Source organism: Sapajus apella, unplaced genomic scaffold (genome assembly GCF_009761245.1).
Source record: "Sapajus apella isolate SASKATOON/1434 unplaced genomic scaffold, GSC_monkey_1.0 scaffold36, whole genome shotgun sequence".
Taxonomy (NCBI): Eukaryota; Metazoa; Chordata; class Mammalia; order Primates; family Cebidae; genus Sapajus; species Sapajus apella.
Genome location: NW_022436976.1, coordinates 36,339,587 through 36,365,359, shown reverse-complemented (window position 1 = coordinate 36,365,359; position 25,773 = coordinate 36,339,587). Strand labels below are relative to the sequence as shown.

At 36.0% G+C, this 25,773-nt stretch overlaps 1 protein-coding gene and 1 long non-coding RNA gene across 3 annotated transcripts in view; both read right to left on the bottom strand.

The window, feature by feature from the left end:
* The window catches only part of LOC116564083 (cytosolic carboxypeptidase 6-like), a 705,101-nt gene that overhangs the window by 144,678 nt on the left and 534,650 nt on the right, over positions 1-25,773 (bottom strand). The gene's annotated exons all lie outside the window — the stretch shown is intronic.
* LOC116564085 lies at positions 6,828-10,702 on the bottom strand. The gene is made up of 2 exons (XR_004274713.1): positions 10,447-10,702; positions 6,828-10,414 (listed from the first exon to the last, which is right to left on the bottom strand). It is a non-coding gene; the product is annotated as an uncharacterized LOC116564085 (long non-coding RNA).

The window sequence follows — 25,773 nt, the reverse complement described above, 5'->3', positions numbered from 1 at the left end:
CACAGGCATGTACTGCAGAACAATCACCTCAAGATAAAAAGGGTGTCCATCATCTCAAGCTCTCATCTTTTGTGTTACAAACAATCCAATTATACTCTTTTAGTTATTTTTTAAATGTACAGATTTATTATTTCTGACTATCATCACCCTGTTGTACTAGCATATGCTAGGCCTTATTCTTTCTGTATTTATTTATTTATTTTTTTTTGTACTCATTAACAATCCCCATTTTCCTGCCACCATCCTACTACCCTTTCCAGCCTCTGGTAACCAACCTTCTGCTTTCTATGTCTCTGAGTTCAGTTATTGTAATTTTTTAGCTCCCACTAGTAAGCAAAAACATGCAAAGTTTGTCTTTCTCTTCCTGCCTTATTTCACTTAACATAATGACCTCCAGAGTCTCATTCATGTTGTTGCCAATGACAAGATTTCATTCTTTGTATGGCTGAATAGTACTCCACTGTATATGTATCACATTTTCTTTATCCATTCCTCTGTTTATGGGCATGTGGGTTGCTTCCAACTGCTGCAATAAACATGGGAGGCAGATACCTCTTCAGTATACTGATTTCCTTTCTTTTTGGTATATTCCTAGGAATGAGGCTGCTGGATCGTATGATAACTCTATTTTTTGTTTTTGGAGAAACCTCCAAATTGTTTTCCACAGTGGTTGCATTAATTTACTTTCCCACCAAAAGTGTATGTGGGTTCCCTTTTCTCTGCATTCTCACCAGCATTTGTTACTGGTTGACTTTTGTATATAAGTCTTTTTAACTGAGGTGAGATGATATCTCATTGTAGTTTTTATTTGCATTTCTCTGATGATCAGTGGTGTTGGACATCTTTTCATATAACTGTTTGCCACTTGTATGCCTTCTTCTGAGAAATGCCTATTCAGATATTTTGCCCATTTTTTAATCCCGTTATTAGCTTTTTTTCCTATAGAGTTGTTTGAGCGCCCTTTGTATTCTGGATATTAATCCCTTGTCAGAAGAGTAGTTGAAAAATATTTTCTCTCAGTCATTGGGTTGCCTCTTCACTTTATTTATTGTTTCCTCTGCTGTACAGAAGATTTTTAACTTGGTGTGATCTCATTTGTCCATTTTTGCTTTGGTTGCCTGTGCCTATGGGGAATTACTCAAGAAATCTTGCCCAATCCAATGTCCTGGAGAGTTTACCTAATCTTTTCTTGTAGTTGTTTCATGATTTGAGGTCTTAGATTTAAGTCTTTAATCCATTTTGATTTGACTTTCGTATATGGTGATAGGTCACCATATATGATGAGATATGATGAGATTCTAGTTTCATTCTTCTGCCTGTAAATATCCAGTTTTCCCCACACCACTTATTGAAGAGACTATGTTTTCCCCTGTGTATGTTCTTGGAAACATTGTCAAAAGCGAATTAACTGTAGCTTTGTGGATTTGTTTCTGGGTTCTCTATTATGTTCCATGGGTCTATTGTATCTGTTTTTATGCCAGCACCATGCTGTTTTTGTTACTGTAGCTCCATAGCATAATCTGAAGTCAAGTAATATGATTCCTCCAGTTTTGTTCTTTTTGCTGAGAATGGCTTTGGCTCTTCTGGGTCTTGTGTAGATCCATATAAATTTTAGAATTTTTTTTTCTATTTTAATGAAAAATGTCATTGGTATTTTGATAGGGATTGCATTGACTCTGTAGATTGCTTTCAGTGGTATGAACATTTTAACAATATTGATTCTTCCAATTCATAAACATGGAATATCTTTCCATTTTGGGGATCTTCTTCAATTTCTTTCATCAGTGTTTTATTCTCTTTCACTTCTTTGGTTAACTTCTAGGGGGTTAATTTTATTTGTGGCTATCATAAAAAGGGTAAATTTTAAATTTCTTTTTCATATTGTTTGCTGCTGACATATAAAAAATGCTACTGATTTTTGTATGTTGATTTTGCATCCTGCAACTTTATCAAATTTGTTGCTGAGTACTAACAGGTTTTTGAGGCAGTCTTTAGATTTTTCCAAATAAAATTGTATCATCTGCAAACAAGGATAATTTGACCTTTTCCTTTCCAGCTTGGATGTCCTTTATTTCTTTCTCTTGTCTGCTTTTTCTAGCTAGGAACTTTAGTACTATGTTGAATAACAGTAGTGAAAGTGGGCATCCTTGTCATGTTCCAGACACACAGGGAAAGCTTTCAGTTTTTTTTCCCATTCAGTATGATACTAGCTATGGGTCTGTCATGTGTGGGTTTCACTATGTTGAGGCATGTTCCTTTTATACCCAGTTTCTTGAGGGTTTTCATCAAGAGATGATGTTGAATTTCATCAGATACTTTTTAAGCATTGTATTAGTCCATTCTCACACTGCTATGAAGAAATACTTGAGACTGGGTAATTTATAAAGAGAAAAGGTTTAATTGACTCACAGTTCTGCATGGTTGGGGAGGCTTCAGGAAACTTAGAATCATGGCAGAAGCACCTCTTCACAGGGCAACAGGAGAGATAATGAGTGCCAAGCAAAGCGGGAATCCCCTTTTAAAACTATAAGATCTTGTGAGAACTCACTATCATGAGAACTGTATGGGGGAAACAACCCCCATGATTCAGTTACCTCCACTTGGTCCTATCCTTGACACATGGGGATTATTATAATTCAGGATAAGATTTGGGTGGGTACACAGCCAAACCATATCACAACTGAAAAAATCATATGGATTTTTCATTCCATTGATATTATGTATCGTGTTAGTAGATTTGCATATGTTGAACTATCCTTGCATATCTGTAATAATTCCTACTTGTTCATGATGAATGAACAAGTATTAATTAAACAACCTTTTAAATGTGTTGTTGAATTTGGTTTGCTATTTGGTTGAGGATTTTTGCATCAAAACTCATCAGTGGTATTGGCCTATAGTTTTCTTTCTTGATGTATCTTTGTCTAATTTTAGTATTAGAGTAATACTGGCCTCATTTAATGAGTTTGTACGTATTCCCTCCTCTATTTTTCAGAACAGATTGAGTAGGATTAGTATTAGTTCATCTTTAAATGTTTGGTAGAATTCAACAATTCTACCAAATATAGCTATCAGGTCATGGGCTTTTCTTTGCTGGGAGAGTTTTTATTATGGCTTTGATTTCATTACTTATTACTGATCTGTAAAGGTTTTGGATTTCTTCAAGTTTCAATACTGGTAGGTTTTGTGTCTAGGAATTTATCCATTTCCTCTAGATTTTCCAATTTATTACATACAGTTGCACATAGTAGTCACCAGTGATGCTCTGAATTTATGTTATCAGTTGTAATGTCTCCTTTATCACTTATCATTTCCCTGTCTCCTTCCCATTTATCTGATTTTATTTATTTGTGTCTTCTTTCTTTTTTTAAGCTAGTCTAGCTAAAGGTTGGCAATTTTGTTTATCTTTTCAAAAAACCAACTTTTTGTTTTATCTTTTGTGTTGTTTTCTTCATTTCAAATTCATTTATTTCTACTCTGATGCTTATTATTCCTTTTCTTCAAATAGTGTTGGGTTTGGTTTGCTCTTGCTTTTCTAGTTCTTTAAAATGTATTGTTAGGTTATTTGAGGTTTTTCTTCCTTTTTGATGTAGGCATGATTTGTCTCCTGCTTATCTTTCTATTCCTCCTACTTCCAATTTCTCACCTCCATTTCCTAATCCTATTTTAAGGGTCAACTCCAACAAACTTACTTTATTCTTTCCAAAGTGTCATGCTTTCTCTCTCTCTTCTGATAGATCTTTCAGATAATCACCCAGCTTCTATCTGGGTCACTCTCCCCTGTCTCTTCCCCATTTATTTGAGTAACTTTCTTCAGTCTTTAGGTTAAAACTTAAAAATCATTTCTTGCAGAAGGCATTGTCTTACCACCTCCATTCCTGATTAGGGCTCTCATATGGAATTCAACAGCATCCTCATTATGATCTAAATGCTTCTGCCCACCCCATCCCCATTCATACATTAAAGCCCCAACCCCTAGTGATGTTGTATTTAGAGATAGGGCCTCAGAGGAAATAATTAAGAATAAATGAGGTAGGAAGATACACCAGAGAGCTTTCTTTCTGAATACACAGAGGGACAACCACATGAGAACATAGCAAGAAGGCAGCCATCTGTAAGTCAGAAAGAGAACCCTCACTAGAAGCCAAACTTGCCAGCATCTTGATCATGGACTCCTAGCTTCTGGAACTGTGAGACCATAAATTTCTGTTCTTTAAGCTATCTAGTCTGTGTTGTTTTGTGATAGCAACCAGAGCAGACAAATATATCACTGTACTTTCTCTGTCATAGCTTTTATAATAAGGTGCTGTAATTATGTATTTGTTCTTGTGTAGGCACCATTACACAGTATGACCCTTGAGGGTAGTGGAAACTATGTATCTTTACTATTTTTGTTTTTCCAAAGTTTACCAGAATTTTATTTGTTTAATTAGCTGATTGGCTTACAAAATTATGAATTCTTTGTGCCATGGTTTAATATGGTAAATTTGTATATGATTTTAATAATTTTTGTTAAGTTCTAGGAATTTCCTCATAACAGATAAAACAAAATCTAATTAACAAGAATTAGGAAAAAATATTTTAGCTGAATTAAAATTTGGAAAAATTTATATATTCAGCTACTTATTTTTTTTTTTTTTTTTTTTTTAAAAGGGGGGGGTTTTTCGTTTTTTTACCCGGGCGGGAGTGCAATGGCGTGATCTCGGCTCACCGCAACCTCCGCCTCCTGGGTTCAGGCAATTCTCCTGCCTCAGCCTCCTGAGTAGCTGGGATTACAGGCACGCGCCACCATGCCCAGCTAATTTTTTGTAGTTTTAGTAGAGATGGGGTTTCACCAACTGAATCATGTGGAACCAGGGAGTTACTGAATTTCACATGCTGCTAGGATTTCCTATGAAATGCATTAGTAGCTCCTGCCACAGGAGTTTTCTTCAAACCACTGTGTGATTGAATGCACTATTTATCTTTAGCCTCCAGATTCCACTGGGTGCTTGGGAATGCTTGGCATCCTTTTTGTGAGTATTTAATCAACTTTTGCCTGTCCTCTCAATGTCTACTTGAAATAGTCATTAGTATTCCCAAGTCACCCTCCTCTCCATACTCACCCTTCAAGGTATTCCTTCCTTTTCCAAATTCAGAACCTCAGTATCCTACTTTACAGAGAAAATAACATTCAGAGAAGCTCAATCACCTCATATTTCCTCTCTTCATATTTAACTGCATTAGTGCCTACCCATTCTCACCTCTCCATTATTCAAGAGGAATACTTCTCTAGTTCTGTCAAAGGCCAGTTACAGAAGTAGATGAGATTTAATTTACTCTGTCCAATTAATATGACTATATTCTAACTGTGTGGCTCTTTGCAAGTTATTACCTTTTTTACATTTCATTTTTTCATCTACAAAATGGGGATGACAATAATATACATGTATTCCATTGGTTCATGTGAGTATCAATATGATAATGTATGTAAATTATTAAACCATGGTGCCTAGTACCTAATGAGAGCTCAAAACACCATGCTGGCACTGTTGCTGCTCCCCATGTCATTTCTTCCAGCTTCCTAGAGGGCTTTGTCTAAACAGTTACTCGTTTTACTACCGTCTTCGTTTTCTTCCCTTTGATGAGGTATATCTTAGAGATACAAGGAGATTCTCTAATCTAAAACTTGCCAAAATTCAAATGTGAGCGGCAGATTTTGGCCTTAGATCTATGTTTTCATCAGGGTAACCTCTGAATATCATGGGTGTATGGAAGTAACAGTGAAAAACAAGATGTTTGCCAAATATTCTCTAGGTTTCTGTCTGAATGCATCAATATATGATGCCATTTGTATGGGAATAGAGATAACACTCTCCAACTCAGTGTCATAATATCTGCCCATTTGAAAGAATCCTATTGAAAGAAGAAAGAAGACTCAGTTTAGGAAATGCTTATGGATATGTTAAGCAAAGCCATTAGCTGTATAATTAGCCCTTACAACAACCACTATCCTTCAATTCTAGTCTCCACTGCCTAAACAATCTTAACATAGCAGCAATGTGTTCCCTAAAACTGGTCAGTGCAGCCTTCCAAGAGGAAACTGTCTCACAGAAAGCATCCACAAAGAGTGGTAAGCACTCTGGAAGAATAAGTTTAAATACCTAAAACCTATTAAAATGCTAATAAATTATTGTGAGGAGACTGCTCTAGAGATCTGATTATTTTGTAGTGACTCTTAAATGATATCTTTCCTAATAGGATTCAAATTCTATTACAAATTCAAATTCAAAAACTGGTAAGAGAAAAAGAGCCCTCAATAAAAATTTAAATCTGCTGCTGCAATTATCCCATTTAAACCCAATGAAATATTTGTTATAATATTTATTTTATCAAAACCAATAATCTTACCTACAAATGTAATCTAAAACAAAAGTCAACATGCAGATGGAGACTTTTATCAAGGAAGATGTTCATTGCAGCGTTGTTTATAACAAAGAAAATTGTCAGCAATGTAAATTACCAAGCAAAGGCTACATAAAGTCCTATATAAATATATGATAAAATAATATAATTTTTATATATTTTAGTAGTATGATAAATGTTTATATAATAATTTGTGATAACCCAGTATAAAAAATGGTACAGGTGATATAAGCTTAACTATACAGATGTGGCTTTAAAGACTGGAATAAAAGTACCAAAATAGTAGTGAAAACCTTTCTGTGGTATAAGTATGTAATTATTTTTCATGGTATTATGTTTTATTCTGTGTTTTATTCAACATGATGTATATATATAAAATAAATTCAATACTAGTATATAATATGTACAGACAAAATCTTTTCTTTTTACTTATTGTTACAATTAATTTTAGTATCAAAATGGAGGTTTTTTCCTTTGGAGAAGATTGACATCTAAATCAATAAACTTTAAATAAGCAGATTTTCCTCTATAATGTGGGCTAGTATCATCCAATCAGTTAAAGGCCTGAATAGAGCAAAACAAAAACAAAAACATCAACCTCTCCTGCCAAGAGGTATTGTTCAGCAGACTGCCTATAGCCTTCATCTACACCATTGGCTATTCTGGGTCTAGGGCAAGGGCCTTCAAACTGGAACTGCGCCATTGGCTCTTCTGGGTCTGGACTGCCAGATCACAGTGTAGATTTTAGACGTAGCAGCCTTCATAATCACGTGGGCCAATTCCTCATAATAAATCTCTTTCTATATATCTACACACTCAGTTTGCTCTGTTTCTTTGGATAAGCCTGACTAATAGATATACAGATATTCATAGGTGGTAAGAAAGAGAGTATTACTTCTGAAATGATATATTTCCAAAGCAAAGTAGAACTCTCTCACAAAGGAAACAAGTGATCTTAATTGTTCTATGTCATGAAAAAAAAAAAGAAGTATACTTTTTAATGAAATCAGAAAAAATGGCAACTTTGGAAAAAAATCTGAATGCTCAAATAATTTTAGTCATGATGAATTCAGCTCCAAGAACATAATAGACCCTAACTACCTTGAAAGTGATTTATGATGCATATCTGAAAGAGTAGCTTGATAGTCAGAAACACATCAAAATGAACATATCTGTATAATGTGTGTTCATAATAACCCAGGTCTGTATTTAAACATAGCCAACGCATATCCAGTTGCAAATATTCCAGCCTTTACTGAGAAATTGCCTCAGCCTACACTTGGCTCATCCTGCTCTCAGGCTACAGAATTCTGAGGTAATATTCTCAGCTCAGATACCCTTTTAGACAATTGGCTTACTTTTCACTTATCAGACTTTGGCTCTCTACTCTGTGATCCAGTTTTGCAATTCTCCTTTGCCTGAATTCAGGTAAGAGACTGCTTCCTGTAACTTTGGTTCTAGACCCCAGAGACTCAAGGACTCTCACACAAGCAGAGAAAACTTTGGACCATAGAATAGCAATTCGTGAACCAAAATATTGAGAAATAAGGAAGAAAGAAAAAAAATGCATGTGATAACACTGTTATTTTAAAATACGGAATTGTCCTTACTACAATCTGTAATTGTAAAGCACTTTGCAATCTATAAGATACTTTTATATCCATGTCTTCACTGAACTCACAGTACCCTTGTGCAATGGTTAATTCTGAGTATCAACTTGATTTGATTGAAGGATGCAAAGTATTGTTCCTGGGTGTGTCTGTGAGGGTGTTGACAAAGGAGACTAACATTTGACTCAGTGGACTGGGAGAGGCTGGCCAACCCTCAATCTGGATGGGCATCATCTAATCAGCAGCCAGCATAGCTAGAATAAAAGCACTCAAAGGAACATGAAAGGACTAGGCTGGCCGTGTCTTAGGGCCTTCATCTTTCTTCCATGCTGGATGCTTCCTGCCCTCAAAAATCAGACTTTAAGTTCTTCAGCTTTTGAACTGTTGAAATTACACCAGCGGTTTGCCAGGGTCTCTCAGGCCTTAGGCCACAGACTGAAGGCTACACTGTCAGCTTTCCTAGTTTTGAGGTTTTGTGACTAAGATTGGCTTCCTTGCTCCCAAGCTTGCAGACAGCCTATTGTGGGACTCCACTTTGTGATCGTGTAAGTCAATACTCCTTAATAAACTCCCTTTCATATATATATCTAACCTATTAGTCCTGCCCCTTTAAAGAACCCTGACTAATACACCTTTTGAGGAAGTGAGAGCAGAGACACGTCTCCTTATAGTCAATGAAGGAATTAAGGCTTACAGAAATTAAACAATATACCCTAGTCACATAATGCCAGAGGCCTAAACCAAATCTTTCCATTCTAAATCCTCTCCTTTCTCTGTTTCTGTCTCCCCTCTCCTTCCTCCCCAGCAAAGCCTACTCTCTCTGGCTCTCTCTCTCTCATTTACTCCTCCAAATTGGCAAACTAATAAAATTGGTACCAATACTTTTTGTTGGAACCCACATATGTGACTTCTTAACACTACTGCACATCTTGAAGCAAAGTCCCTAGTGCTTATTTTTAACAGTTATACAATTCATATCTAATGAGGATTTGAGGGAAGAAATTAATTAGCCAGTGATACTTTCAGTGAGATCCTGATCAACATCATACTCAATCTAAAAGCAATAGTCAGAGAAACGAGACATACTAGGGAGAAGGAAGGCAGAAATAAGGGGTGAGGAATGGAAATATATAATTTGTATTCATCTAATAGGAGTGCAAACACAATCCAGAAACCTTGAAGGAGGCTCAGCTGAAAAGTTAGGAAGAAAAGTGATAGAGCTACTTGGGGATTTCATGGTAAAGCAGGAGTCAGATAGGGCTTCATTTAAAATCTCACTCCAGTGCTCACTATCTTTGTCATCTTTCTTAAGTTAGTAAACTTGCTGATTATTAATATCTCAATTTCATTGTTAAAAGACATTAATATCTATTTCAAATGATTTATTTAAAAAGTAAACAACAAAATGGTGGAAAATCAATACAAGCTACTTTACTTCCTCTTAATGAATGAAAGTTTTCATTTTCTTTGATATAATTTCAGCTTTTCTGCACAGGAAGATAGAAATATTATAAATTCCCCAAATGAAGATCATCCCAGTCTGATTTATTCAAGTTCAAATTGAGTTCAAATTGAGAAATATCAGGTCTGAGAGAGACAGACGTATGGACAGGAAGAAGACATACAAAACCATGAAGGCACTTTCTTCTTCAAATTAGGTAAGTGGTCCTATAAAATTTTCTACGTGTGGACGTGTGGATCTATGAGTACTACGATGTAGGAAACTGGTCCAGAAATTCCTAGAACATTCTGCAGGCCTCTCTATACCTCTTGTTGAACCAAAATATACTTGAACCTGTGAAGGGTATATAATATGGGCCACAGGCACAGATGCACCTGTGCCACTCATAGTGTGGGCAAAGCTGGCAGAGCTCCAGGATAGGGCCATGTTGTGCTCAGTCGGCTGCATTCCCAAGCACGACTAGAAACCCGTATGCAGAAATCTATTTTGAGTTTCTGCTCATGCCTGAAGACAATATGCTCCTAACTTTCTTCCCATGATATTTCCCTCCTACAAGTTTTAAAAACCAACTACTGTTTGGCCCAGCATAATTATACGTTCTAGAATCCCTCTAACCTAGGTGTTAGAGGGGAAATGTGCCAAATACGACGTCAACAGGGGTTGTGTGTGGGGGGGTGCATTTTAACAGCTCTATGAGTTGAATAATATTATCAACTAAATAGAGCAGCCAGAACTTGAGCACAGCTAAGACTAGCTATGCTCTTTCCTCTGTATCAGTTGCTGCTACCAATCAGTCGGAAGGTAAAATAATCTGAAAACCAAAAGAGGCCTATTGGGGCAGTGAACAAGGTTAGTTCAGCTAGGTTCTAGCTCTCTTGATCTGCTATCTTGCTTACAAGCTGCAAAAGTCTGAACCAACCTCTTAATTTTCCTGGATCTATTTGTCCATATGTAAAATGCAAATTGGACTAAGTAATCTGTAAAATCTCTGATACATCTGATATGCTAGGATCCCTCACACTTTATGATGATGATAACAGTGACAATAACATCAATGATGGCATGATACTCACTGCACTTATCAAATGCTTACTATATGGAGACACTGTACTAAGGGCTTAATAGTGAGTTACAAGCAAAATAAGAAAGTGTATTAGTAGTCAGGGTTCTCCATAGGGCCACAGCTAAAATGATATATGTATATACAAGAGGGAGTTTATTAAGAAAAATTTCCAAAACCTAAAATGCAATTAAAAAAAAAAAGAAAAAAAGAAAAAAGAAAAAAAAAAAGAAAAATTGGCTCACATGATCACAAGGTGAAGTCCCAAGACAGACTGTCTGCAAGCTGAGGAAGAAAAAAGCCAGTAGTGGTTCAGTTAGAGCCTAAAAGCCTCAAAAGTAGGGAAGCCAACAGCGCAGCCTTCAGTCTGTGGCTGAAGGCCCGAGAGCCCCCAGCAAACCACTGGTATAAGTCCAAGAGTCCAAAGGGCAAAGAACCTGGAGCCTGATGTCCAAGGGCAGGAGAAACAAAAGGAAGCATCCAGCATGGGAGAAAAGATGAAGCCAGAAGACTCAACAAGCCAGTTTTATCCCACCTTCTTTTGCCTGCTTTGTTCTAGCCAGGCTAGCAGCCAATTGGATGATGCCTATCAACACTGAGGGTGGGTCTTCCTCTCCCAGTACACTGACTTAAATGTTCATCTCTTCTGGAAACACCCTCACAGACACACTGGGAAACAATACTTGGCCAGTTATCTAGGCATCTTTCAATCCAATCAAGTTGAAACCTAATATTAAACATCACAGAAAGTTAAAGTATTTCAGACAGATGTATGTGTAAAAAGCAGAGGTAAAAGAATAGCAAAGGCTCTCATAAGTAGTTGAAGTTGTATAAGAAATATACGAAATAAAAATAGTGATTCAAGGACAGATAGTAGCTCAATGTGACTAGCACACAGAAAGAGGCAACCTCTTGAATATAAACTTGAGTTAATCCTTTAATGTATAAAAATTAAGGTCATTGAAGAGTTTGAGTAGGACACTAACACAACCAAATTTGCTTTTAGAAAGATCATTTTTGGGATTATATGGAAGGCCAATTAGAGGGGAACACATTATTGGACACAGAGATGATGGAAGTCTAAATGAGAGCAGTGGCAGTGGGAACACGTGAAAATAAGTAGATTAAAGAAATGTCAGAAACCCAATATATTCTCATTAATTGTTGTAATAATAAATTATATTTGGAAAATTCTAAGAACAAAATTTTTCTAAACCAATCTCCCTAATTTATTCAAAAATATTTATTAGGTTCCTATTGTATACTAGATTTTTTTTCATAAAAATAATCTGTACAAAGAAAATAAAATGAATGCTTCTTAGTTAGTTTGGGCTTCTGCAACAAAGTACCATAGACTGGCTGGCTTATAAACACCAGAAATCTATTCTCACAGTCCTGGAGGCTGGAAGTTTGAGATCAGGATGCCAGCATGAAGATGGTCAGGTTCTAGTGAAGGTCCATGCTGCAGACAACCAACTTTTCCTTGGGTCTTCACATAGTGGAAAGACAGCAAACTAGCCCTTTGGTCTCTTCTTTTAAGAACAGTAATCCCATTAGTGAGGGTTCCAGCCTCATGACCTAATCACCTCCCAGAAATTCCTCCCTCATAATCCCATCACACTGAGGGTTAGATTTTAATATATGAATTTGGGGAGGGGGCAACAAGCATCCAGTCCATAACAGCCTCTAACTATCTACAACTTTTACCCAATACCCAAATATGCTAGAAGTTTTCCCAGCAGTATGCTTTTATCACATTCTCTGCAAAACAAACAAAACATCAAATGTCCTTCCTGTACTCTCCACTTGCCAGAAAAATATTTGGAAAAGTGGAGTTGAACCTCATGAGAGTATCTAGGAATTAGATATATCCAGATGGTATTAGTTTGTAGATGGTAGTTGAAGTTATATGAATTAAAGAGTATAAATAAGAAAAGCGGGGAGACTTTTTTGAAGAATGTGTAACTCTTAAGGGTCCTCAAAAGAAAAGGAGACTAAGACAAAGAATGGGAGAGAGTAGATGTGGATATAAAAGGAAAACCATGATGGAATATTACCAGGCAAGATAAGAAAGAAGAGGAGGAGGAGGATTTACTGACAATGTCAAATACTGGCAGTCCTGTGGGAGAAGGTTTTAAAAGATGTTCCAAGATTTGTGAAAGAAGAAATTCTAATAGAATGGTGGAACCAGATACCAGAATGCAGTAGATTGAAGACTGAATGGAAATCTGGGGAGTAAAAGCAACTCTATAGAATGTTGGTCATGAGGTCATACAACTTCATAGTGTCCTTTACTGTCTCATTGGGTGATTATGATTCAGTGAGTTTTAATAGGCAAAAAGGTAGCAGCACCCAGAATAGAGTCTAGCACTGAGTAAGCAATTGACACTTCATATTTGTGTGCATTCAACATTTATTTAACAATTATTTATTATTTACCAAATTCCAGGTTCTGGGGATACATTCATGAGTAAAAACAGGTGTGATCTTGACCTCAAGGCATTTATGGTCTATATTATGTATGTGCAGGATGAGAAAGCATTAAACCATCATACAAATGAAAGTAAAATTGCATCAGAAAGCAGTTTGAAAGAATTGTACATAAATATGAATGAGAGTTGCCTCCTGGGGACAATGGGTAGAATTGATCTGACCAATGCCTTTTCCTAGACCTGAGGGTGAAGCCAAGTTGCAAAGAATAAAGAGCTCCTATGGAGCTTTTTGTGGTCTTGACCTAAGCCTGTCTGTGTGTCTTCCTTGCCTGCGAAACAACCTGACTGTCTTTCACCGGATCTGGCCAAATATGGGTCAGATTCAGTAACCCTGATCATTGCTAGGCTTAACTGCAGCCACAACAATTGCAGTTTGCCTGATCTATAAAAGGCTTAAATAAAATCATACATGAAAAATGCAGAGGTGACATTATGATGTGGCAAAAGGAATGCTGACTTTGAAATCAGAGAAACATAACTTCAAGTCTTGGCTCTTTCCCTTTCTAGATATGTGATCTGTAACAGGTCATTTTATCTCTGAGCTTCAGATTCCTCATCTGTAAATGAAGAGGATAACTAATGCTCGGCCTAGTTCACAGAGTTGTTGAGGACTTATGACCCTCAAAATACAAATAAAATTAAAACATCAGAATCAATTTATTGGGAAGGATCATAAAGGCCTTATGATCCAGTTACAATGTTTGTGAAAGCACCTTAAAAAGTAGAATAATGAGAAAAGGTGAAGAAGAAATTATCCTTAAGGTTCTATATATTCTCCTCTAAAACCATAAGTTTAAATACATATATGTATGTATACATACATATTTATAAAATTGTGTATGTAGACACATATACATATATATAAGCCCATAGAGTGTAGTGCTATATTAAACTCACATTAATTGAAAGGAATCGATTTCAATTATCGATTTTATGGGTTGGCGAGTAAAAGGGAAATACATGAGAAAAATTGAAATTGCATCATTTATCTATTTTGATAAGATTTGTTTAACTGTATTGTTACTCATGCTTCTAAAATACCAATAAATGAGCCATATTCTAGTTTGTAATTTAAAAAGTCATCAGCAAGATGCAGACTAGCATTTTAAATATTTTTGAAGTGAAATTATCCAGAAAGAGGAATGACAGACACTGGTTTTGAGAGAATTACTACATCTGCCAATGGGTATATGTAATAAAAATGTGCCTACTGCTTAAAACTGATTAAAGGAATATGACCAAGTATTCTAAGGCAAGGTTAATGCTCTAGTCTCCATGGAGCTACAAGATTAAGCACCATTGCTATAAGAGTGGTGCTCATCTCTAAGAAGCTATAAAGAATGTAGGGGGAAAGTACTGAAGTACTTTGTGTAACCAGTAGGTTCAAATCACAGATCTATCACTTACTTAACCTCTTCCTACCTCTGACTTCTCATCTGTATAGAGAGAACAATAATAACAATAAATGCTTCATAGGTTTACTGTGAGTATTAAATTTATGTAAAATATTTAAAACAGTGCCTGCACATAGTAAGTACTCAGCTAATGAGAGTTGTTATTTTTATTTTGAGACAGTATGCAATGTTAGCTATAAAGATGATGATAACGTTTACTTGAGTCTGAGGAGTCAATTCCAACCCCTCATTTTTTTAGATGAGGACCCTCAGGCATAGAAAGGAGAAAGAATTTATCTGACGTCATGTAGAAAGTTAATAGCAGGACTGAAATCAGCATCCAGGGCTCTTAATTCCCAATTCTATACTCTTTCTTACTTCTTCACTTGCCCAAGGACAGTCTCTGTCCCTCTGCTCTGATATATGTTACTTTATGTCAAAAGAGAGGAACAGACACTATGCTGATTAGAATTATTTTTGTTTGTCTTTATACCTCCTGCTGCATTTTGAGCTCCTTAAATGGAAGGACTGTATATTACTTCTGTCAGATAACACAGCACCTAGCAGAGTGGTGCAACAATGTTAATTGATTGCTTTAAAATATTCAATAGAATAAAAGATGAAATAGTAAGCATGCTCTGAGGGTAGTAAATTTAATAAGTTTCTAGAAGAAGTTCCTTCTAGAGATTTGTTAATTGTTGACGGTGTTAGAATAAAAATAATATTGAACTTCATATCATGGAATGTGGATTCTAAGCTTGAACCTGCTAATAACTAGGTTAATTCGGACTGAAGCGACATTAAAATATATGGAGGATGAGGGAAGTTAAAGTGAAATAAAACAAGAAAGGTAGGTTCTAAAGAACCTTGAGCGTCAGGCTAAAGAATATGAACTTTATCCTTAAAGCAAAGGAGAGCAAGAGATGGATTTTGAGGAGGTTAATAACATGATTTGGATAGTATTTTAGAACTATCACTCTGACAAGTATGTGAAAAACAAATTAGAGGGAGAAAGGCTTAAGGTCAGAAAAATTACTTCTTTTTAGCAGATTAAAGTATTGAGGCTTAAAGAAAGAAGTTAAGTGAAAGTAATTTGCTGAAATTCAGAATTAGAATCGACATTGAAAATCTGGTCATGGAATGCCAAAACCTTTGTCTGCCTACCATACCCCAACAAAACCCCTCAGATAAAGGGCTTATAGGACATGCAGAAACCAGGGAGTTGCATGGAACAATATTCTATACAACCTTGTCTTTGGGAGAGTACACTATCTGGTTAAAATGGATTATCCTTAGATTTATCCAGGCGTCACTGTCAAAAATTCAGCTTTCCAAAGAGCTAATTTTTGATTATATGAATATAGTCTTTGTTAAGAGCATAAAAATGATTTACCATTTTTTTTTCCAAAAGAACTGGCACATTTTGTTATGCTTATATACAAATTAAGAGTTAAAATTGATCTAGATGATATTTATACATGTGGTAATATAAAAAGCATATATACATATGTACGTGTGAATACACATATACACGTGTGTGCATACATGTAGTTAAACCAGATGCAAAGGTATTACCAAAAGTTTGAATTTAGAACATCAGTCATGATTTGGTGGAAAATTTCTAAATTTAAAATCAGTAAACTTGGTTCATATCTCAATTCCACTTCTTACTAGTTATGTGATTTGTGGTGTATTCTTCATATCTTGGAGCCTCTATTTCCTCATTTGTAAAATAGAAATAATTATGAGGTTGCTGTGGAGATGAGATGACATATGTGAACATGCTTTGTAAACAGCCTTAGATAAATGTTACAACATAATGTTTAAGACTTCAGGCTCTGGAGTAGCATTCAATGCTAGTTCAGCTAGTTATTTACTGTGATACTTCGGGCAAGTCGTTTAGCCTCTCTGAGCTCCAATTTCTTTGATATGAAAAATGAGGCTCATAATAGCTTTTACTTGATAAGTTTATTGTAAGGATTAAATTAGTCAATATATATAAAATATATATATTAGTTACCACAGATAAAAGTATGGCCTGGAATTGGGTAAAAGCTCAATGCATGTTACCTATAGTATTTATTATATGGGCATGTAAGGCAGCTGACTCACACCTACATGCACAATGACAAGAAATAAATACAAGGAAAACATGAATACATTAAAGAAATGGAATATGATTGTTGAAATAATAAAACTAAAAACAGTAGCAGAATCGGAGATATAAAGCTCACTGCTCCATGACTAAGAGATTTAATCTAATAGTATCTTCACACACTTTCACCCACTGTATTCTGTGTTCCGGGTCCATGGGCCACAAATGATTCAAACATGTGGTACAATTGACAGTAAATTAAAGTCTCAGGTCTATCCCTTCAGTGATAAGGCGAAACAAGTGTCATATGTTATGATCAGGGAAAGCATCTGAGGAAACACCATGTCCTGTCCTGAAAGAAAAATTACCTTGGAATTCAGTGCTAGAAACAAGCAAGCTGTCTTTTAAAGCTATAGAAGTTAATCAAGCAGTTCATTAAACTAAAGAAACACAGAAAAAAAGAGATCAGAAAAGATAAAGAGAAATGGAGAAACAAAAGGCTCAATGAAGAACTAGTTTTACAAACAGTTGTCCTGCTGTGGAGTCCTTCTTTTGCTGTGCCAGAAAGGTGTTCTTAATATGAGTAAAAACAAAAACAAATTTTAAAAATCCCTCAACTGATGCAAAAAGTGCATTCAATAGAAGTTGATTAGGATAAACTGGAGTTCATTTACAAAGACTACAAGAAAGTAGGGAAGGCTAAAGTGGATGGTTGGCTAGTTCAGTTTTAAGAGAGAAGAGGGATATAAAATGGCATAGTCTAAAATATACCCATATAAGATCTCTTCTAAGAACTTCCTAAGGATTGAAACAATGAATGGGGTTTTTGAAACCTCATAATGTGTCCCATTCTTCCCCTTGTAACTTTGTAATTCATTGGAATGAGTCTTAGGTTAAAATACATTGCTTTTTATGAGTCTTCATATAGCTGAGTTTTTTATTTGACATGCAATCAACTACAGAAGCAATCTTACCAGAGAAAGCAATTCAGAACAGTCAGTAGTTTAAAGTTATGCAAAAGTGAAGCTTTTATTGCAGCTTTAGAATTATGCATTTCATTATAATTTTCTAAATGGATCCTCTGTATAACATGGTCCATGGTAGAAAGGAGACTTTTCAGCTTTAGCTTGTTCCACCCAGATTCATGTGTACATATAGGCTGTTTTGTTTTATTTTTCATATGCACATATTGAAGGCAACACAGAAAGGCCATTCCAAGGCTTCTGTTCGATTGTCTTCTTACTGTCACTTTAGCTTTCTAGTCTAGCTAAATTCCAGTCTCATATTCTTTGGGTAGGTTTGTAGTTCTTTGTCTACAATTCTGCCTTCTCCATGCCTTTATTTATCTAAGTCAAATCTGTCACTATCAGGGACTAGGCTAAATCCAGCTGTTGGAAAATGTCTAATGGAAATGAAAGTATAAAAAAGAAAGTAGCATTTAATGGCTGCCTGCCTCATCTCTTTAAGTGGTAGGAGCTTTCGCATTGATTATCACATTTACTGCTTTCAACAACTCTGTGAAATACATATTGTGACAAGAGCTATGGATATAAAAGTGAACAAAACATATTCAGGTCCCTACCCTCATGAAGTATATAGTCTAACAGAAGAGACTGACATTGAGTGAATAATTCAAAAAACCATTTAATTATACGTATGAAATGTGCTATGAATGGACTAAGTAGTACAAGAACATATAACAACAACAAAAACAGATTCAACCTGTGGGTCCAGAGACAATTTCCTTGCAGCCAGTTGAACTAAAATATAAGGATTTTACTGGATGAAAGTAGGAAATAGGCTGTGCATTTCAGGCAAAGGGAACAGTCTGTGTTCCTTCCTGTGCCTAAAAGATACATGCTCCAGTCAAAGGACTGAAAGAAGAACAGTGCCACAGGCTGATATGCAAAGATCATGAGGGAGAAAGGTATAAGCTAGGTCTAGAGATGTAGGCAAGTGCTAGTTCATTAATGGCATTGTTCATTAATGGCATGAAAAGGCATGACATGTGAAGTTAGATATACCCAGGTTGGCATTCCAGTTCTATATCAAGGGTATGAAATTTGATGTATTGCTAAGAGTTTCCGGGACTCAGTTTGCCTCACTCCAGAATAACAAACTAGCCTTAAACAAATCTGTAAGAGTGGGATAAACATCTAAGAAGTTAATGAATGTAAAAGTGCTCTGTATTTATTTGTATGATAAGCAATCATTATTGCCATTGTTAATATCAAGAATAACTGTATCATTCACTCATTCAGTCAGTCATATAGGTATATAGCTAGAACCTACTCTGTGCCATATCCTGTGCTAGGTGCTGGGGATAATGAGGTGAATAAGACAGCTATTCCTTACCTTAAGGAGTTCTAAGGCTTGTGGTAAAGAACATAAGACATCCTATAATTATTAATGCCCTAAAATAGGTACAGAGCAATGCTAGAACACAAGTGTGTCAATGCTTAAATCACTGTTATTTCTCACCATCATAAATTCCAAGGAAAATCCTGTGTTTGGGGGGAAAGCATAGCAAGACATCTCTTTGGAATATTGACTATACCACTTAAAATCTTGAGTAAAAATCTTAAATTTCTCTAAGCCTTAATGTCCTTGTACATAATAATATCTACATCACTGAGCTTACCAGAGCATAAAATGAATGTAAAAGGGCTAAGTAAACCATACATTGTTGGCTATTCATTCATATGTTCAAGTACAAGCACTTGATTTTAAGCCAAGCACACAGTAGTCTCCCTGGGGATACAGGAATGAAAAAATATTCTGTTGTTTTCAAAGAATTTTTAGTCAAGTACAAAGTTGTAACAAATGCTAAGGAGCGGGGGGAAGCTGTGGGTACTATGTGATAAAATAAAAGAACCATAAAACATTGTCTGAAAGCAAGATGAAAGGCATAGGCTCAGGAGAGCCAGCTTTGAGAAATGTTTTGCATCCATTTTGTGTTTTCAATGTTTGTCATCGAGAATAAATAAAATTGACAAGAGAAAAAAAGAAGAAACAGCCTAAGCAAGAAGAGAGAGTTATTTGAGTTAGAAGCATCCAATGAGGCAAAATAAACACTAATATTAATAATAGTTAATATTTATTGAATATTTATTCAGTGTCAGGCATGGTGTTAAATGCTTTAAATGCATTCATTTTTTAAATTCTACCTGTATTGATTTGCTTTTGCGGACTTGCCTGGAAACTTATGGTACTTTCCCATCTCTTGACTTTCTCTGCCATCTTTTCTACCATGAAATCCTAGATTTGTCTGCCAAGTTTCAAGATAAACACTATTGGTCCTATTTTAACTTCCTTCCCTCCTGCCTTTCCCCTAAGCACTGTTTGACGCCCACCCCACCTCCAGTTCTATCGATATAGATTCCACATTTAGATGTACTATTCATTTTTCTCATATTTAAAAATGGTCTAAGAAATGTGTCTTTCATTGCAGTAACTCCTGTTTTGAGATCCCTCTCTGAGCCAAAAACTTTTTATTTCTTCCTAACAGAAATTCTTATGTAGATAGACTTCAGTCTTAAACAATTCATAGATATTTATAAAATGCAAGAGCTCTAGGGCACTCTATAGTCATAGACATTTTTAGACCAATTTCAACAATATAGATGGAAGCAAAAATATTATGAGATTTTTAATCCAATAATTTTTACATTAACTGTTTTTCAGTGGGCCCACAGAAAAACACCTCTGAGTATTACAACAGAAAATTTTGCTGTTAATTTCATTAGAGGGAAAAAAGTGCATCAAACTGCTTCTCTGCACTTCTTTAAAATCTGTGGTTTCTGTGTCTTTACAAACAAATGGAGATATGATTTTCAGGGAAATTCATTTCCAAATTCTTTTTCATTTTCTTTCTGAATAAAGTTCTCAACTAGGTCATGCTGGATGCCTGACTTTCAACTAGTTTCAAAAAAATACTTCTTTGATTTTGAAAATTGGGCAATATATATTTGATCACAACAATTGAATTAATATGTATCAGTGTGATTCAGAACTGCTACTAACCTCAGAAGAGATGATCAAAAGTCTTGTGTCACTCATCAAAATGCAAAATCTAGACATAAGTCCTTTGAGTCATATATTCAAGCATACACCTTGCTATTTCATACTTTCTTACTTTTGCTAGTGTCATCCTCCTACTTCAAATCCTACTTTCCCCTCCTTCACCTGACTTACTCTTAAATATCCTTCAAAAGTCAGTTTAAGTGTCACCTTCTTTAGGAAGCTATTCTTGATTCTCATCCCCAACCCCATACCACAAACTAAGCTCCCCTCTTCTTCTCCCATAATTCCTGTGTTGATTTTTGTCACAGCGCAATTAACCTTTATTATTACTGTAACAAGGGCAATGGTACGTGCTCTCCAAACTCAAATTTCTTTTAATCTCAGGCACACAGCTAGACTACATTTCTCAGTCTTCCCTGCAGTTAGGTAAGACTATGAACTAACTCTAGCAAATGGAGCGTGCACAAGAGATATGTTTACCTCTTCTAAGCCCAATCTTCCACATTCTATCTTCCCTTAACGCCAGTAGGATGCAAAGGTCTGGGTCCCCGATGTACTGTAGAGCTGAGTTATCCTACTGACCCACATACATACTAACTATTAAGAAAAGCAAATTTTTATGCTAAGCCACAGAGGTTTGGAGGTTGTTGTAACTTATGCCAACTAATACAATAATCGAATATTTGTCTGTGTTGCCTCCTAGACTAAAAGCTTCTTAAAGTCACGGTTTATCTTTTTTACTCATCTCTGTTTCTGCAATATTTAGCAGGATGCTGGAAGAGAGTAGGTGCTCAGGGAATATTTTAAAAATAAAAAATAAATAAACATCCTGTAAGTTTACTGGAAATTGCTGCAATTCAGTGTTCCCGAGACAGGCATGAGGGGACAGTGGAACAGAACACCCATGAATTATGTGAGGACCCAGAATTTCACATTGGAAATCAAGTTGGTAGAAAAGATATCCAGCAGTTAATTAGAGCAACTAGGCCGGGCATGGTGGCTCATGCCTGTAATCCCAACACTTTGGGAGGCCAAGGTGGGAGGATCACCTGAGATCAAGAGTTTGAGACCAGCCTGGCCAACAGGGTAAAACTCCATCTCTAGTAAAAAGTATAAAAAGTTAGCCATGTGTGGCAGCACGCACCTGTAGTCCCAGCTACTAGAAAGGCTGAGGCAGAAGAATCACCTGAACATGGGAGGCAGAGGTTACAGTGAGCTGAGATGATGGCACTGCACTCCACTCTAGGTGACAGAGTGAGACTATGTGTTTTAAAAAAAATTAGGGAAACTAATGTAAATGGTTTCCAAGACAATTCAGCATAAGAGACAGAGCTAAACTCTCCAGCTCATTAGTGAGTAAAATCGGCAAAATCCCTAATGTCAATAAGAAATTACCTTCAACTCTTTTAAAAAAGATACTAGTACTGGTTAGTGCTAATTTGCATCTCTGCTTTTTCTCTGGCCTTTTCCGGCCTGCTCTCTCTCCTGAGAGGCACTTGTGGGAAATACATCCCTAACACACCCCCTGGTCTGCAAGGAGGCCTGAATCCCAGACTGAGTAGGCAGTGGTGACTTGAACAATGCCATTTTTGAAGATACTGAGAGATCCATAATCTATGAGATACATTTCCAACCTATGTCAATACTTCAGCAGTTCATGATATACAAACAATATTTGAGTCTGCCTATGCTTATGAGGAAACAAACAAATGGTTAAATAGAGCCAAATTCTTCATGAAAAGAATGAAAAATCCTGGATTTTTCCCCTCCTCCTCTCTTGGAGATTGCCTTCACTAGGAGGTAGCCATTATTGAGGCAGTTATATTAGTCCTACCTCAGGCAGACACAGAATGCTTTGTATTGTTTTGTTAAATGAAAGAGAAACAAAAAATTACCAGTAATTTCACTGGGAAATTAAGGAAAGCTAACTGTGAGAAATATCCTAGGCAGCTCAGTAAATAATTATGCACATACAGACCAACATTTGAAATTAAGGGTACGTATTTTAGTGGAACATCTCAAATGTTGTATTTATACAAAGGAAATGTGTGAGGAAAATTAACTGAACCTAGCTCCAGCAAGGCCTCATATCTTTGTGGAAAATACTCATCTGCAAGCCTCTGTATTCTTCCATCCCTGGCATAGCCAGTGTTTTAAAGCCCTCAAAGTTTACAATGTACACTCTTATTTATAGATCCTCCAGGTATTAGAAGGCCCTTGTCTAATTTAATCACTGAGGAAGGTGATGTGGACTTTTAGCACTGTTTTGCAGAGTTACAGAGTCAGGGGAATGAATGCTCTGTGCCTGGAGTTGAAGTGAAATTTGCTTCCCAGATAAGCATAAGGCTTGGTGAAGTGAAGATCTGACCACACAGGGAGGAAATGAGGACATAAGAGCCTGGAAGGAAAAAGGTAACCAGCTAATCTGATGAGTCAACTATACTCTAAAGCTAATGAAACTCAACTTTCAGGAGCCCCCTACTTGCATGTGTCCCTTTTAAGAACCTGAAGTGACCCAGGAAATGTGGCTAATGAATGTCAACAAAAGAATTTGAGATTAGTCACTGAACAAGAAAACATGAAATGTTCTAAAGTCTTAAAGTTTATGTATGAAGAAAACTTGATAGAAGTTTTCCCAACTTTCGTAATCCTAAAATTTTACATTATGAGTCACAATGCTGAAATAAACTTTAAAAACTATCAATAATAAAAAAAAATTGATCAATTATGTTAAAGGAAAGGCCAAATTGGCTTTTTATTCTCTTTAGAAAATGATGCAACAGGATCATAGTCATATGAAAAGGTGTACAGCCAAAGTATGTACAAGCAAAAGTGTAGAAAAAATTATTATATAAGTGCATCAGGAGGTCAATATGATATTTTAAATATTTTGTGATGTTTATAACATTTAAAATATGTTAAAGATTTGTGAGCTTTAAAAAAATGTGTAATTTATTATTTCTTATTCTAGCTCAATACTAGTTTTCACACCTAAGTTTTTATTTGTAATATTTTTTTTGTTTGTTTTAAAGCAGCCCATCAAATTAAATAAGCTTAAGTCCCTGCAAACTTGGATGCACTCCTGCTTATACACATTCATTACTTTCAGCGTCAGCTCTCTCTGCCAGTGCCTGGCTCAACTGAGCTGTAGCCCCTCTCATCTCTGCCTCATGATCAAAGCAGAGACCAGGAGTGAGGAAGTGAGGGGAGAAACTCTGGGGTCGAAGCCAGTGTAGGAAGAGCAATATGGTACAGTGCAAAGTGCATGATACAGTACAGAGTCTTTGTCACATGGACTGAGCTTGAATCCAGCTTCTTTCACAAGTGATTGCTCATCTGTTCCTTGTCATTTTGAGGTAACTGAGGCTCTGTGATCCCTGGCAAGTTCATTAACCTCACTGTCCCTCAGTTGCCTTTACAAGATGATAAAGAACAGATGAACTAACAGTTGCTAAAGAAGCATTTGATAAGCTGCGAATTTTTGCATACACGACTGTTAAGAGTAAGTAATTTGCTAAAGTCATACATCATAGCATTAGGATTTAGAGCCCAGATCTTTCTGGCCCAAGGCACATACGTGCTCCCACTATATCATGATACATCCCCAAAATAACTACATCTTGCCTCTGCCACATTCATATTTATGAGCAGAATTTGGAGTATCACAAAATCAAAATGTAACCTTTATCTTCCTTCTGTCCACCTCAATCAAATGGCCTTGCTACCATCCCTGATGGATGTAATATCATATCTTAGTTTATGTGCTGACATCAGTGTGGAGGTAAATGGATTACCCAGGGCTACCAGCTTCAAGTCAAAAAAGATTTATTTAGTATTTTATTTTTTTTTTTCAAGTCCTTGCCTTTAATAAATGCACACTGAAATATTTATGGGAAAAATGATACAATGCATGGGATTCTCTTTAAAAGAACACAGCGGGAGAGGGGTTAGAAGAAATGACTAGTGATAAAATGAAAAATCATTGATCATGAGTTAATCGTTGTTTCAGCTGGATTATGGGTACATGAGGTAAATTACACTATTTCTGTTTACTTCTGTATTCAGAATAAAAAGTGAAAAAACAAATCAAAATTAAACCAATCTATTGATTGTCACCTTAGAAGCAAGTGGAGCTTTATTCCATCCTTTTCTCAATGTATGTTCTGAAATTTACTGTTTGCTCCATTTATTTTAAACTTTTCTGATAACTATATAAACTAAAAATCATAATGGTATGGCAATAATATTAATAATAATAAGAGCAATACCTTCTATTTATTTAATGATTGTTCTGTGCCTGCCCCAGTACAAAGTAATTTACTTAAGTATTTCATTTGACCTTCATAAGAACTCTATGAAGTAGGTACTACTTCTTATTTTACAGAGGAAGAAACTGAGAATGAGGAGGATAAAGTAACCTGACCAGAGTCTACAGAAAGTATTATGTCCAAATCTTGTACCTTTCGTGTTTCCTGGTCTCTGCTTCATACTCTGAGAAGACGTCATGCTACAGCAGGCTACTATCTAGCTGGAGAACGAGGAAGTGTTGAAAAAGCCAAGAAAATGCCCAAAGTTTTCTCTGTTATCATATACCAGATTTGAAGGATAGACATTACATGTCCTCCATATATACGCTGCATTGTGCAAGGCCAGAAGGATGCATATCTTTCCTTTCATGAGCTTAAATCCAAAATAAGAGAACACAAATGTCAACAGATGTAGTGAGGCATTTATTTTTTGAAACAAGAAGAAAAAAGGGTATAACAACAATAAAACAAGCAGAAAGAAAGAAAAAAGCACTGATTGAGCAGCGATTGTACTTGGTACTTGACATATGCAGTATACTGCTATTTACAACCACAAGTCCTTCAGAGAAAGGTGGATCTTGTTAAGTAAACAGACTTTGGTTCTGCTGAGCACCTCAAATGTGGGCCTTGAAGAGAATGTGGGCTAGGACCTGGAAAAGAAATTAATGTTCTGCAAAATAGAGGGAGAATTTAGAATTTGGAAAGAAAGGATAATCTGAGAGGAGAAAAAAGGAAACCTGCAGAGGGGTAAAGCCTGGAATACCATGAAGGATAACGTAGAGAATGAAAACAATCTCCTGATGGCACACTGACTAAACTACTTTTAATTACTAACTTTTTATCCACAAAAAATTATTGGGGAGCTTCCTTGTAAACAACTCAGGGACCACACTATAAGTGCTCAATTAATGTTTTTGTTTTCTTT